Here is a 14,481-nt window from a genome sequence, read left to right on the forward strand (position 1 = left end):
TTTTTCTGCATTACTGCCTCCTCTCTGGTACATTATTCCAATAATTCCTGCCACCTATACCTTCTGAACTCTGATCTTTGTCTTTTCACGTTAGTGACACTGCTGTGCTCTGCTTTGAATCTCCCTGCCTGCATTAGTGTCTATAACATGTCTCTTAGCAGAAAGTCAAGGTGCATGTAGGCTTATCTAGCTTGTTTCCCTCTCTCAGAGAATGCAGATCTATACTAATTGTTTTCCATTGTCTGGAGACTGTTGCGTCCTATATTTTGTCTAGTTTTTCAGTTGTTTACTGTTTGAAGAGAAATGCGGTACCAGTTACTCCATAATGGCTAGAAGCATAAATCCCATAATACTGGATTATTGTGGGAGGTTGGTAAAGACTTTAGGGTGAAATTTTAGGAAGGAATCGCAATGAGCCTTAACTGATTTTATAGTTAATGGCTATTTAGGAATTGTCTGTTTATGGGCCCTGGGAGTAGTTGACTTGGCAGTGGTTTGTCCTTTTCAATGAGAGCTATCAGATGAGATTGTAAATAATAAGGCAATATACAAATGTCCTTATTTTTGGTTTGCAATTATTTATTAAATGTTTTTATAGGCTGTTCTGTCTCAGAATAACAGTTTTTTAAGTAGATCTTTATTGGAGTATAATTGTTTCACAATACTGTGTTAGTTTCTATTGTACAGTGAAGTGAATCAGCCATATGTGTACATATATCCCCATATCCCCTCCCTATTGAGCCTCCCCCATCCCACCTCTCTAGGTCATCGCAAAGGACCAAGCTCATCTCCCTGTGCTATGATGCTGCTTCCCACTAACTAAATTTTACATTCAGTAATGTATATATGTCGATGCTACTCTCACTTCGCCCCAGCTTCCCCCTCCCCCCATGTCTTCAAGTCCATTCTCTATGTTTACGTCTTTATTCCTGCCCTGCCACTAGGTTCATCAGTACCATTTTTTTTTTTTTAGATTCCATATATATGTATTAGCATATGGTATTTGTTTTTCTCTTTCTGACTTACTTCACTCTGTATGACAGACTCTAGGTCCATCCACCTCACTACAGATAACTCAATTTCGTTTCTTTTTATGGCTGAGTAATATTCCATTGTATATATGTGCCACATCTTTATCCATTCATCTGTCAGTGGACACCTAGGTTACTTCTGTGTCCTGGCTATTGTAAATAGGGCCGCAGTGAACATTGTGGTACATGTCTCTTTTTGAATTATGGTTTTCTCAGGGTATATGCCCAGTAGTGGGATTGCTGGGTTATATGGTAGTTCTATGTTTAGTTTTTTAAGGAACCTCCCTGCTGTTTTCCATAGTGGTTGTATCAATTTACATTCCCACCAACAGTGCAGGAGGGTTCCTTTTTCACCACACCCTTTCCACCATTTATTGTTTCTAGATATTTTGATAATGGCCATCTGACAGGTGTGAGGTGATACCTCATTGTAGTTTTGATTTACATTTCTGTAATAATTTGTGATGTTGGGCATCTTTTCATGTGCCTCTTGGCCATCTGTATTGTCTTCTTTGGTGAAATGTCTATTTAGGTCTTCCACCCATTTTTTAAATTGAGTTGCTTGTTTTTTTGATATTGAGCTCCATGAGCTGTTTGTATATTTTGGAGATTAATCCTTTGTCCATTTCTTCATTTGCAAACATATTCTCCCATTCTGAGGGTTGTCTTTTTGTCTTGTTTGTGATATCCTTTGCTGTGCAAAAGCTTTTAAGTTTCATTAGGTCCCGTTTGTTTAATTTTGTTTTTATTTCCATTACTCTAGGAGGTGGGTCAAAAAAGATCTCACTGTGGTTTAGGTCAAAGAGTGTTTTTCTTATGTTTTCCTCTAAGAGTTTTATAGCGTCTGGTTTTACATTTAGGTCTTTAATCCATTTTGAGTTTATTTTTGTGTATGATGTTAGGGAGTGTTCTAATTTCATCCTTTTACATGTAGCTGTCTAGTTTTCCCAGCACCACTTACTGAAGAGACAGTTTTTTCTCTATTGTATGTTCTTGCCTCCTTTGTCGTAAATTAGGTGACCACATGTGCGTGGGTTTATCTCTGTGCTTTCTATCCTGTTCCATTGATATATATTTCTGTTTTTGTGCCATACTGTCTTGATGACTGTAGCTTTGTAGTATAGTCTGAAGTCAGGGAATCTGATTCCTCCAGCTCCGTTTTTCTTTCTCAAGAATGCTTTGGCTATTTGGGGTCTTCTGTGTTTCCATATGAATTGTAAAATTTTTTGTTCTAGTTTTGTGAAGAATGCCATTGGTAGTTTGATAGGGATTGCATTGAACCTGTAGATTGCTTTGGGTAGTATCATTTTCACAATATTGATTCTTCCAATCCAAGAACCTGGTATATTTCTCCATCTGTTTATGTCATCTTTGATTTCTTTCATCATTGTTTTATTCTGAGTACAAGTCTTTCGCCTCCTTAGGTAGGTTTATTCCTAGGTATTTTATTCTTTTTGTTGTGATGGTAAATGGTATTGTTTCCTTAATTTCTCTTTCTGATTTTTTGTTGGTAGTGTATAGGAATGCCAGAGATTTCTGTGCAGTAATTTTGTATCCTGCAATTTACCAAATTCGTTGATTAGTTCTAGTAGTTTTCTGGTGGCATCTTTAGGATTTTCTATGTGTTGTATCATGTTATGTGCCAACAGTGACAGTTTTACTTCTTCTTTTCCAACTTGTACTCCTTTTATTTCTTTTTCTTCTGATTGCCGTGGCTAGGACTTCCAAAACTATGTTGAATAAGAGTGGCGAGAGTGGAATCCTTGTCTTGTTCCTGATCTTAGAGGAAATGCTTTCAGTTTTTCACCATTGAGAGCGATGTTGGCTGTGAGTTTGTCATATATGGCCTGTATTATGTTGAGGTAGGTTCCCTCTATGCCCATTTTCTAGAGAGTTTTTATCATAAATGGGTGTTGAATTTTGTCAAAAACTTTTTCTACATCTATTGAGATGATCATATTGTTTTTATTCCTTAATTTGTTAATGTGGTATTTCACAAATTTGTTAATGTGGTATTTCACATTGTGATTGGCATATATTGAAGAATCCTTGCATTCCTGAGATAAATCACACTTGATCATGGTGTATGTTCCTTTTAATATGTTGTTGGATTGTATTTGCTAGTATTTTGTTGAGGATTTTTGCATCAGTGATATTGGTCTATAATTTTTTTGTGATATCTTTTTCTGGTTTTGGTATCAGGGTGATGGTGGCTTCGTAGAACAAATTTTGGAGTGTTCCTCCCTCTGCACTTTTTTGGAAGAGTTTGATGAAGGATAGGTGTTAGCTCTTCTCTAAATGTTTGGTAGAATTTGCCTGTGAAGCCATTTGGTCCTGGACTTTTGTTTGTTGGAAGATTTTTAATTACAGTTTCAATTTCATTACTTGTGATAGGTCTGTTTATATTTTCTAATTCTTTCTGGTTCAGTCTTGGAAAACTGTACCTTTCCAAGAATTTGTCCATTTCTTTGTGGTTGTCCATTTTATTGGCATATAGTTGTACTAGTCTCTTATAATCCTTTGTATTTCTGTGGTGTCAGGTGTGATTTCTCCTTTTGCATTTCTAATTTTATTGATTTGTATCCTCTCGCTTATTTTCTTGATGAGTCTGGCTAAGGGTTTATCAATTTTGTTTGTCTTCTCAAAGAATTAGCTTTTAGTTTTATTGATCTTTGCTATTGTTTTCTTCGTTTCTATTTCATTTATTTCTGCTTTGATATTTATGATTTCTTTTCTTCTACTGACTTTGGGTTTTTTTTGTGCTTTCTCTACTTGCTTTAGGTGTAGGGTTAGATTGTTTATGTGAGGTTTTTCTTGTTTCTTGAGGTGAGATTGAATGCTATAAACTTCCCTCTTAGAACTGCTTTTGCTGCATCAGATAGGTTTTGGATCATCGTATTTTTGTTGTCATTTGGCTTTAGGTATTTTTTGATTTCCTCTTTGATTTCTTCAGTGATCTCTTGGTTATTTAGTAGCATATTGTTTAGCCTCCATGTGTTTGTGTTTTTCATGTTCTTTTACTGCAAATAATTTCCAATCTCACACTTTAGTCCGAAAAGATGCTTGATATGATTTCAGTTTTCTTAACTTTATCAAGGCTTGATTTGTGACCGAAGATGTGGTCTATCCTGGAGAATGTTCTGTGTGCACTTGAGAAGAAAGTGTAATCTTCTGTTTTCGGATGCAATGTCCTATAAACATCAATTAAATCTATCTCGTCTGTTGTGTCATTTAAAGCTTGCGTTTCGTTATTAATTTTCTTTCTGGATGATCTGTCCATTGGTTTAAATGAAGTGTTTAAAGTCCCCCACTATTATTGTGTTACTGTCGATTTCCTCTTTTATGGCTGTTAGCATTTGCCTTATGTATTGAGGTACTCCTATGTTGGGTGCATATATATTTATAATTGTTATATATTCCTCTTGGATTGATCCCTTGATCATTATGTAGTGTCTTTCCTTGTCTCTTGTAACATTCTTTATTTTAAAGTCTATTTTATCTGATATGAGTATTGCTACTCCAGTTTTCTTTTGATTTCCATTTGCATGGAATATCTTTTTCCATCCCTTCACTTTCACTCTGTATGTGTCCCTATGTCTGAAGTGGGTCTCTTGTAGACAACATATATACAGGTCTTGTTTTTGTATCCATTCAACCAGTCTGTGTCTTTTGGTTGGCACATTTAATCCATTCACATTTAAGGTAATTATCCATATGTATGTTCCTATTACGATTTCTCAATTGTTTTGGGTTTGTTTTTATAGGTCCTTTTCTTCTCTTGTGTTTCCCACTTAGAGAAGTTCCTTTAGCATTTGTTGTAGAGCTGGTTTGGTGGTGCTGAATTCTCTTAGCTTTTGCTTTTCTGAAATGCTTTTTGTTTCTCAGTGGAATCTGAATGAGATCCTTGCTGGGTAGAGTAATCTTGGTTGTAGGTTTTTCTCTTCATCACTTTAACTGTATTCTCTCACTCCCTCCTGGCCTACAGAGTTTCTGCTGAAAAATCAGCTGGTAACCTTATGGGGATTCCTTTGTATGTTGTTTTTTATTTTTTCTTTGCTGCTTTTAATATTTTTTCTTTGAATTTAATTTTTGTTAGTTTGATTAATATGTGTCTTGGTGTGTTTCTTCTAGGGTTTATCCTGTATGGGGCTCTCTGTGCTTCCTGGACTTGGGTGAGTATTTCCTTTCCATGTTAAGGAAGTTTTCCACTATAATCTCTTCAAATATTTTCTCAGACGCTTTCTTTTTCTCTTCTTCTTCTAAGACCCCTATAATTCGAACGTTGGTGTGTTTAGAATTGTCGTAGAGGTCTCCGAAGTTGTCTTCAATTCTTTTCATCCTTCTTTTTTTTATTCTGCTCCTTGGCAGTTATTTCCACCATTTTGTCTTCCAGCTCACTTATTTGTTGTTCTGCCTCAGTTATTCTGTTATTGATCCCTTCATTTCAGTTATTGTGTTGTTCATCTATGTTTGTTTTTCTTTAGTTCTTCTAGATCTCTTTTAAACATTTCTTGTATTTTCTCAATCTGTGCCTCCATTCTATTTCTGAGATTCTGGATCATCTTTACTATCATTACTCTGAATTCTTTTTCAGGTAGATTGCCTATTTCCTCTTCATTTATTTGTTCTTGTAGGTTTTTACCTTGCTCCTTCATCTGTGACATACTATTTTGGTGTCTCATTTTTTTTTCCTTTTTTTTTTATGAGTGGGATTGTGTTCCTGTCTTACTGGTTGTTTGGCTTGAGGCTTGCAACACTGGAGTTTCTAGGCTGTTGGGTAGAGCTGGGCCTTGGTGCTGAGATGAGGACCTCTCGGAGACCTCATTTTTTTTTTTTTTTTTTTTGCGGTACGCGGGCCTCTCACTGATGTGGCCTCTCCCGTTGCGGAGCACAGGCTCCGGACGCGCAGGCTCAGCGGCTATGGCTCACGGGCCCAGCCGCTCCGCGGCACGTGGGATCCTCCTGGACCGGGGCACGAACCCGTGTTCCCCGCATCGGCAGGCGGACTCCCAACCACTGCGCCACCAGGGAAGCCTGGAGACCTCATTTTGATGAATATTCCCTGGGGTCTGAGGTTGTCTGTTAGTCCAGTGGTTCGGACTTTGAGCTCCTACTGCAGGAGTTTCGGCCCAATCCCCGGCTCGTGAACCAAGATCCTGCAAGCCAACTGGGGTGGCAAAAAAAAAAAAAAAAGGGGGAGAACAATAACAATATAAACAATAAAATTAGACTAGGGAACTAACAGGTATGTTAGAAAAAAATAAAAATAAAAATATAGATGAAACAATAATTGGAAAGTAAAACAGAACCACAGTAGTAAAAAAGAGGAGGAGAAATAAAAACATTGGAAAGGCCTTGGCCGGGGAGGGTGGGGCCTAAGCAGGGGTGAGGTTTGGGCAGTGGGCGGGGCCAATGCTAAGGGCCCACAGGGCTGGAAAAGGCCCTGGGGGGTGTGGGGGGGTGGGGCTTAGGCTCAACAGAATAGAAGAGGCTCAGGCGTGCCTCACACCTCTGGTCTCAGAGGGTGGGTGACCCCACCTTAGCAGGCTTCCTGGCAAACGCCCTCCACTCCTCTCCTGCTTCTCTGGTCCTGGAGGCCCACTCCCAGCTGCCTCTCCTGATCTTCCTGCCCTCCCTCCTATGCCCCCAGGGCCCACGCTTCCTGGAGGTTGCTTTGGAAGGTGGGGGACTGCTCAGCAGGCTCCCTGAGCCTGAGTGGGTGGGGCAAACGCCCTCCGCTCCTTTCCTCTGCTCCTCTGGTCCTGGAGGGGCCCTCCCACCTGCCTCTCCTGTTCTCTCCCTCCTTCGCCCCCAGGACCAACCCGGCCGGGAGAGGACCTCTGATGGTATAGGACCCTCAGAGCCGGGCAGACTTTCCCAGCTGTTTGGGAAGGGGAAACGCTGGGCCTGCTCCCCCCTGATTGGAGCCCCCAAGGGTCCCTCCAGGCATGGGAACCCTTCCCCCATGTCACCCACCCCTCAGGGGCGCTGGTCCTGTCGGCCTCCATTTCTCCTCCCCCCTCAGTGCCCCCAGGTCCTACTGGTTCGCTTGGGGGTTCTTCCCATCTCCTTGGGCATTGGGGTCCCCCACCAATGTCTGGCAGGCACCCTCCCAAATAGTAAGGCAATATACAAATGTGCTTATTTTTGGTTTGGAATTGCTTATTAAATGTTTTTATAGACTCTTCTGTCTCAGGATTAATTTTTGACTCTTGGAATTTAAAACGAAAATAGTTGGATTACTTTTGAGGAGATGGAGCTGGTGATGATACTTCTATATTACTTCTAATCTCCAGAAATTGGTTTCAGTAGGCTTTGATGTCATTGGAGAAAGACTGCTTCTCACAATTAATAATAATGTCAACCTGAGAATAATCTCATGTTGTAACAACAGTAAATTAACTGGCAGAAACACGTTTCTATAGAGTGTATTGTGTTTTTATGTTATTTTTGAGTTTTTCTACTTGGTGAGTTGCACACATGTACATACTCAGTGAATATGTGATGTGTGAACGTTCATTAAGACCATTTCACTTGTTGGTCATAGTGATTACTTTCTGTATGTCAAACATGGTACTAGATGATGGAAAAGCAGTGACAACAGAAGTAGGAGATAGTGTTGCTAATCAGAATACTACATGAGATGACATATAAAAGGCAGCAAAATATTCTTGCAGAGATTGATGGAGTACAGAATGATTATATCATCTCTGTGGGAGGAATGGGGGCTGGATTTTGAGAAAGTTGATGGATGTCCATTGATTGACAAAGAGGATAAGGGAGAAAAAGTCCATCTTCTAAAAGGAAGGAATGGTGTGTTACAGGGTGACAGCTGAGAATGACAAAATTGTTCTGCGGAAAGCAAGCAAATTAAATCGGCTTGAATGGAAGTTCGTATAGAATATAGTCAAAAATTAGGTTGTAGAGCTAATTGAGGTGTGTGAATGTAGAAGATTTTGAGCATTGGTCCGAAAAGAGAGATGTTTCTGATTGACCTGTATATTAAGTAGACAAAATTAAAGAACATTGTGTTCACAAGGCAAGTTTTATAGGTGCTGACTTATTTTAAGATGAACTATGAAGCAAATTAAGACACTGAGTGTTACTGTGTTTGAATATAATTTGCAAAATGAAAACCTGTTCCTTATTGGGATTTGAAAGGCACAGCTTTCAGAATAAGTGAATATGTAAAATTTTTACATGTTATGTCTGGCTACATAAGGGGAAAAAAGGGACTTTAAAAAAAAGTATAATAATGGTAACTGAAGTTTGAGTGGGGCTGAAGTTCATATATATATATATATAGTTTGTTTGTTTATTTGTTCTAGGTTGCTGCTTTTGCTAAGAGAGCACCCATGACCCTGACGGTGTTTCCATTCACAATAAAGGGCTCTATTGCCTTCATTGATTAGCTGATCAAATTCAGGTTAGTAGATTTTGTGGACAGTACTTCTCTGTTCCAATTATATGTTCATAATTTGAGATATGGATAATTTTGTATTTAAAGCTACATATGTATGTACCAGTGAAGTAGAAGGGCCAAGTCAATCTAAACTCTATTGAATTATGTACCTACTATGCTACCTACTATGTACAATCTGCAGTGTATAAAATGGAAAAATATTTTATTTCCTATTTGATAGTTTTTTACTTTAAAGTAAGGGCCAGATAAAACAAGCTGTGGCTGAATATGGTACACTGTACTTTTGGCATCGTTGTGTGGCATGTTTGATGCTGAAATAAACACCTCATCTTAAAATTTTTTGAAATTTTTAGTAGCTTTTAAAAGTTTCATTCTTGGGCTTCCCTGGTGGTGCAGTGGTTGAGAGTCCGCCTGCCGATGCAGGGGACACGGGTTCGTGCCCCGGTCCGGGAAGATCCCACATGCCGCGGAGCGGCTAGGCCCGTGATCCATGGCTGCTGAGCCTGCGTGTCTGGAGCCTGTGCTCCGCAACGGGAGAGGCCACAACAGTGAGAGGCCCGCATACCGCAAAAAAAAAAAAAAAAAAAAAAAGTTTCGTTCTTGTTCGTATTTCATTTATACACCCAAATTTTTATTTATTTGTTTTTTTGTTCAGTCTGTGAGTTTTGACAAATGTATATTCTTTACCATAATCTTTTAAATTCACTCACGTTGCCTTTTTTTAGTCAACCTCTCTCTCCACCTCAATCCCTAGCAATCACAGATCTGTTTTTTGTCCTTGTTGTTTGCTTTTTCCAGTATATCATTTAAATGAAATCATTTAGTGGGTAGCTTTTAAAATCTGGCTTCTTTCACTTAGCATAATGCATTTGGATTCACCCATGTTGTGTGTATTCATTCTTTTTTATTGCTGAGTAGTGTTCTATTGTATGGGATGTACTGCTGTTAGTTTAACCATTCACCGTTTGATGGACATTGGGGAGTTTCTAGTTTTTGGTGATTATTGCAGTCATACTATTTTTTCTTTTCTTTTTTTTTTTGATAAAATGCATGTAAAATGTACCTTCTTAACCATTTTTAAATGTACAGTTCAGTGGTGTTAAATACATTCACATTGTTGTACAGCCATCACCACCATCCATCCCCATGACTTTTCATCTTGTAAAACTGAAACTCTATACCCATTAAACAGTAACTCCATTATCTGCTCCCCCCTACCCCTGGCAACCACCATGATACTTTATTGTTTTGACTACTCTAAGTACTTATATGAGTGGAATTATATAGTATTTGTCTTTTTGTGACTGACTTATTTCACTTAGCAAAATGTGCTCAAGATTCACCCGTTTGTAGCATATTGCAGAATTTCCTTCCTTTTTAAGGTTAAATGATATTTCATTGTATGTATATACCACATTTTTTTATCCACTCATCAGCTGATGGATAGCTGGGTTGCTTCCATGTTGTAGCTACTGTGAATAATGTGGCTATGAACATGAGTGTACAAAGATCTTTTCAAGACCCTGCTTTCATTTCTTTTTGAGTATATACTCAGAAGTGAAATTGCTGCATCATACAATTCTGTTTTTAATTTTTTGAGAAACCACCATACTGTTTTCCATAGGAGCTGTACCATTTTACATTTCTACTAGTAATACACGGGTTCCAACTTCTCCACATCCTTGCCAATGCTTATTATTTTCTGTTTGTTTATTTATTTGTTTATCTCTCTATTATTTATTTATTTTTTAAAGTAGCCATCTTTTTTTTTTTTTTTTTGCGGTACGCGGGCCTCTCACTGCTGTGGCCTCTCCCATTGCGGAGCACAGGCTCCAGATGCGCAGGCTCAGCGGCCATGGCTCACGGGCCCAGCCGCTCCGTGGCATGTGGGATCTTCCCAGACCGGGGCACGAACCCGTGTCCCCTGCATCGGCAGGCGGACTCTCAACCACTGCGCCACCAGGGAAGCCCAAAGTAGCCATCTTAATAGGTGGTATCACACTATAGTTTTCATTTGCATTTCCCTAATGATTGGTGACATTGAGCATCTTTTCATGGCATTTCATATTGGTAATTTATATATCTTCTTTGGAGAAATGTCTTTTCAAGTCCTTTTTCCAATTTTGAGTTGTGCTGGTTTTTTGTTGTTTTTGTTGCTGTTGTGTTGATTTTTAGGAGTTCTTACATATTCTGGATAATAATCACTTATCAGATATATGACTTGCAAGTATTTTCTTCTATTCTGTGGGTTGCCTTTTTACTCTGTGGGTAGTATCTTATGATGCCCCAAATTTTTAATTTTCATGAAATCAAATTTGTCTTGTTTTTCACTTTTTTTATGTATGTCTTTGGTGTCCCCCATCCAAAAAATTATTAATAAATTCAATGTCATGATGCTTTTGCCCTTTGTTTCTTCTAAGAGTTTTATTATTTTAGGTCTTACATTTAGATACTTATCCATTTTGAGTTAATTTTTTATATGATATTAGGTATGTGGATATCCAGTTTTCCCAGCATCATTTGTTCAAAAGGCTGTTCTTTTTTCTCATTGAATGGTCTTAACACCCTTATCAAAAATCATTTGACCATATGTATGAGAGTTTACTTCTAAGCTCTCTGTTTCTGTCTTTATGCCATTGCCACACTATTTTGTTTTCTATAGCTTTGTAGTAAAATATGGAAATCAAGAAGTGTGAATCCTCCAGTTTTTCCGTTCTTTTTCAAGATTGTCTTGGCTATTCAGGGTCCCTTGAGATTCCATGTGAATTTTAGGATAGGTTTTTCTCTACTTGTACAAAAGTCACTGGGATTTCGATATAAGCATTGCATTGAATCTGTAGATTGCTTTGGGTAGTATTGACATTTTAGCAATATTAAGTCTTTCAGTATATGACCATAGATGTGTTTCCATTTATTTATGTCTTCTTTAATTTCTTTCAGCAATATTTTGTAGTTTTCATTGTACAAATCTCTCCCTCCTCGGTTAAGTTATTTCCTAAGTATTTTATTCTTTTTTATGCTACTGTAAATAGAATTATTTTTGTAATTTCCTTTTCAGATTGTTCATTGTGTATAGAAATGCACCTGAGTTTTGTCTTCGACTTTGTATCCTTCTACTTTGCTGAATTCATTTATCAGTTCTAACAGCTGTTTTTTGTGGAGTCTTTAGGGTATTCTATGTATAAGATCACATTATCTGCAAACAGAGATAATTTTGCTTTGTCCTTTTCAGTTTGAATGCCTTTTATTCTTTTTTATTTTTTACCTAATTGCTTTGGCTAGAGCTTTCAGTACTATGTCGAATAGAAGTGGTGAAAGTGGGCATCCTTACCTTGTTCCTGATCTTAGAGGAAGAGCTTTCAGTCTTTGACCATTGAGTATGTTTGCTGTGGGTTTTTCATACATGGCTTTTATTATGTTAAGGTAGTTTCCTTCTATTCCTATTTAGTTGAGTGTTTTTATCATGAAAGGATATTGTATTTTGTCAAAAGCGTTTTATGCATCAAGATGATCATATGAGTTTTTCATTTATTTTGTTGATGTGGCATATTATTGGGTTGGCCAAAGAGTTCTCTTGGTTAATGAATATGTTTTTCAATAAAGTTCTTGGTGAAAATGAAAAATGTTTCTTTTATTTTTACTTAAACTCGAATGAACTTTTTGGCCAACACAATACATTAATTTTTGTATGTTATACTCTCCTTACAATTCAGGAATAAGTTCCACTGTTTACTATGGAGCCATAAATTTTAAAATAAAAATGTGATTATATATTCTTTTTTTAAAATATTTTTTTTAATTTAATTTTATTTATTTTTGGGTGCATTGGGTCTTCATTGCTGTGCATGGGCTTTCTCTAGTTGTGGCGAGTGGGGGCTACTTTTCATTGCCGTGTGCAGGCTTCTTATTGAGGTGGCTTTTCTTGTTGCAGAGCACGGGCTCTAGGCATGTGGGCTTCAGTAGTTGTGGCACGTGGGCTCAGTGGTTGCGGCACGTGGGCCCAGTAGTTGCAGCACGTGGTCCCTAGAGCACGCGGCCTTCAGTAGTTGTGGCACACAGGCTTAGTTGCTCCGTGGCATTTGGGATCTTCCCAGACCAGGGCTTGAACCCATGTTCCCTGCATTGGCAGGCGGATTCTTAACCACTGCGCCACCAGGGAAGCCCTGATTATATATTCCTTATTAAAAGAATGTTACTTTTTGTTGTTGTTATTAAGAGACCAAGATGATTTGTTGCCTTTTTGGGTTGGGGTTGCATTTCTTTTTTAAAATGTCATTAAAAGTAAACTAGAAAAAATTTAACACATCTTGTGGGTAGGGGAAGATACCTAAAATTTATGTTCATTTTGAGTAAAGGAGAGGTGGTGCAAAATTATTAGACAGGAGGTGTATTGAAACTTATGGTGTTTCCTGATTATTGAAAAATCAGGTAGCTTTCTTGAGTATACAGTTAGATCAGAAATCTACAGGTTTTTATATAGTTAACCCTCACAATATAGGTAGCTCCGAGAGTCACCTGTTTAGAAAAGACAAGTATTTATAAGAATTCTCCTATTTTAAAAATATATGTAAAGAGGACAAAGGTTGGGCGTGAAAAGTCAATTGGCATAACTTTTATAATACAACATCAAAAATATTACTGAAGGTCAAATATTAGAAAAGGGATGAATAACTAGCATCTGGCAATACAGATTCCATTTGCCAAAGAGCATGGCATAAATTTTTAAGACAAATATCATATGTTTCCTGAAGTTTATTAGAATTTAATGTACATACTTACTTCTGAGTTCTCAAGTAGAAGATTGAACTTCTTGATGGCAAGGATCATTTTAGATTTTGGTGCTTTCTGAGTAAATATTCCTACAGCAAGTATTATTACTTGCTGAATGAATGACTTAGTCCCACCCATTAGTGGGCTACTTTGAGTTCACTATAGTACATTTCATCCATGGATTCTTCAAGATTGTCAGGGCAAGAAGTAGGAAGTCAGTTTTCTGAAATCATGAGAAAATAGAATCAGAACTGTGAAAGCTGTACTCCTTATAGAACTCTTAAGCAAAATTGACCTTGAACATTTAGTCTAATGCCTGTTGTTTTTTTGTAAATAGGAAAATGGAGACCCAGAGAGGTGAGGTGATATGCTTTTAGTCACACAGATAGCTGGAGACATGTTATGTAGTGCTCATTTTACTCATCATCCTGCCTCTCTTCCTCATGGGATCATTGCTTGATCTTAGGGTTGGAATAAAGTTAAATTGCTCAATTTAAAATTGTTGATTTACAAAACTCACTTTTAATTTCTTTTTCAATTGATTTTAAGTTAAAACAGGTTACTATTGAAGTGGTATGAGATATGATCTTAATTTTCAAACAGATGCAAAAAATATGCTAATATTGAATATATAGCTAGAAAAATCTAAGAAATTATTTTTTATTTTTCAGCAGCCTCAAAAATTTTTATTTGGCTTAATTTAAAATGTATAATATTTAAATAAGACCAACATTTTTACAAACTTTAGATAGATATGGACCTTAGATTTCTTGTTTAAAATCTAAGGACCCTAAAATGTGAATTATATTCGGCTCTGGAGGATTTCATTTAATAATCATATTTACAGGTATAATTGGTGAAGTTCAGAAATGCCAAACAGTTTTCTTTTTTTTCATGAGCACTACTGAGCCTAGAAAATTAGCAAAAAAAACTTGTTCAATATACTGTTTTAGAAATGGAATAATTTAAAATAAAAATAGGAATCAAACATATAATTATTTACTTTTGGATATTTGATGTAAAGCCATGTTAAGAGAGTTAAAGCCATGTTTAAGAGACTCAAAGTGGTTTTAAGTTATACAGGAAGTATACCTCTTTGCTCTAATTTTTTTTCTTCCTGGAACATTTTCTACTCATTGTATTACACTAACTTCGTTAGTGTCTTTAGCCCCTTAGGACAGAGGAGACACCTACTGGGAGATGATTCGCCATGAGTCTCTTGTGCTTCAGCACATCTTCTGAGCAGAGGCATTGGCA

At 37.4% G+C, this 14,481-nt stretch overlaps 1 protein-coding gene across 2 annotated transcripts in view; it reads left to right on the forward strand.

The window, feature by feature from the left end:
- FUT8 (fucosyltransferase 8) overlaps positions 1 to 14,481 on the forward strand; it is a 335,016-nt gene that overhangs the window by 56,494 nt on the left and 264,041 nt on the right. Inside the window, exons 2-3 of one of the 2 annotated variants that reach the window (XM_082620187.1) lie at positions 5,163 to 5,203; positions 8,360 to 8,457. The exons of the other annotated variant lie outside the window; for it this stretch is intronic. The gene's annotated coding sequence lies outside the window, so the exon portion shown is untranslated. The remainder of the gene's footprint in view (positions 1 to 5,162; positions 5,204 to 8,359; positions 8,458 to 14,481) is intronic. 2 annotated transcript variants of the gene reach the window in all.

This window comes from Mesoplodon mirus (assembly GCF_964341445.2).
Source record: "Mesoplodon mirus genome assembly, chromosome: 4".
Classification (NCBI taxonomy): Eukaryota; Metazoa; Chordata; class Mammalia; order Artiodactyla; family Ziphiidae; genus Mesoplodon; species Mesoplodon mirus.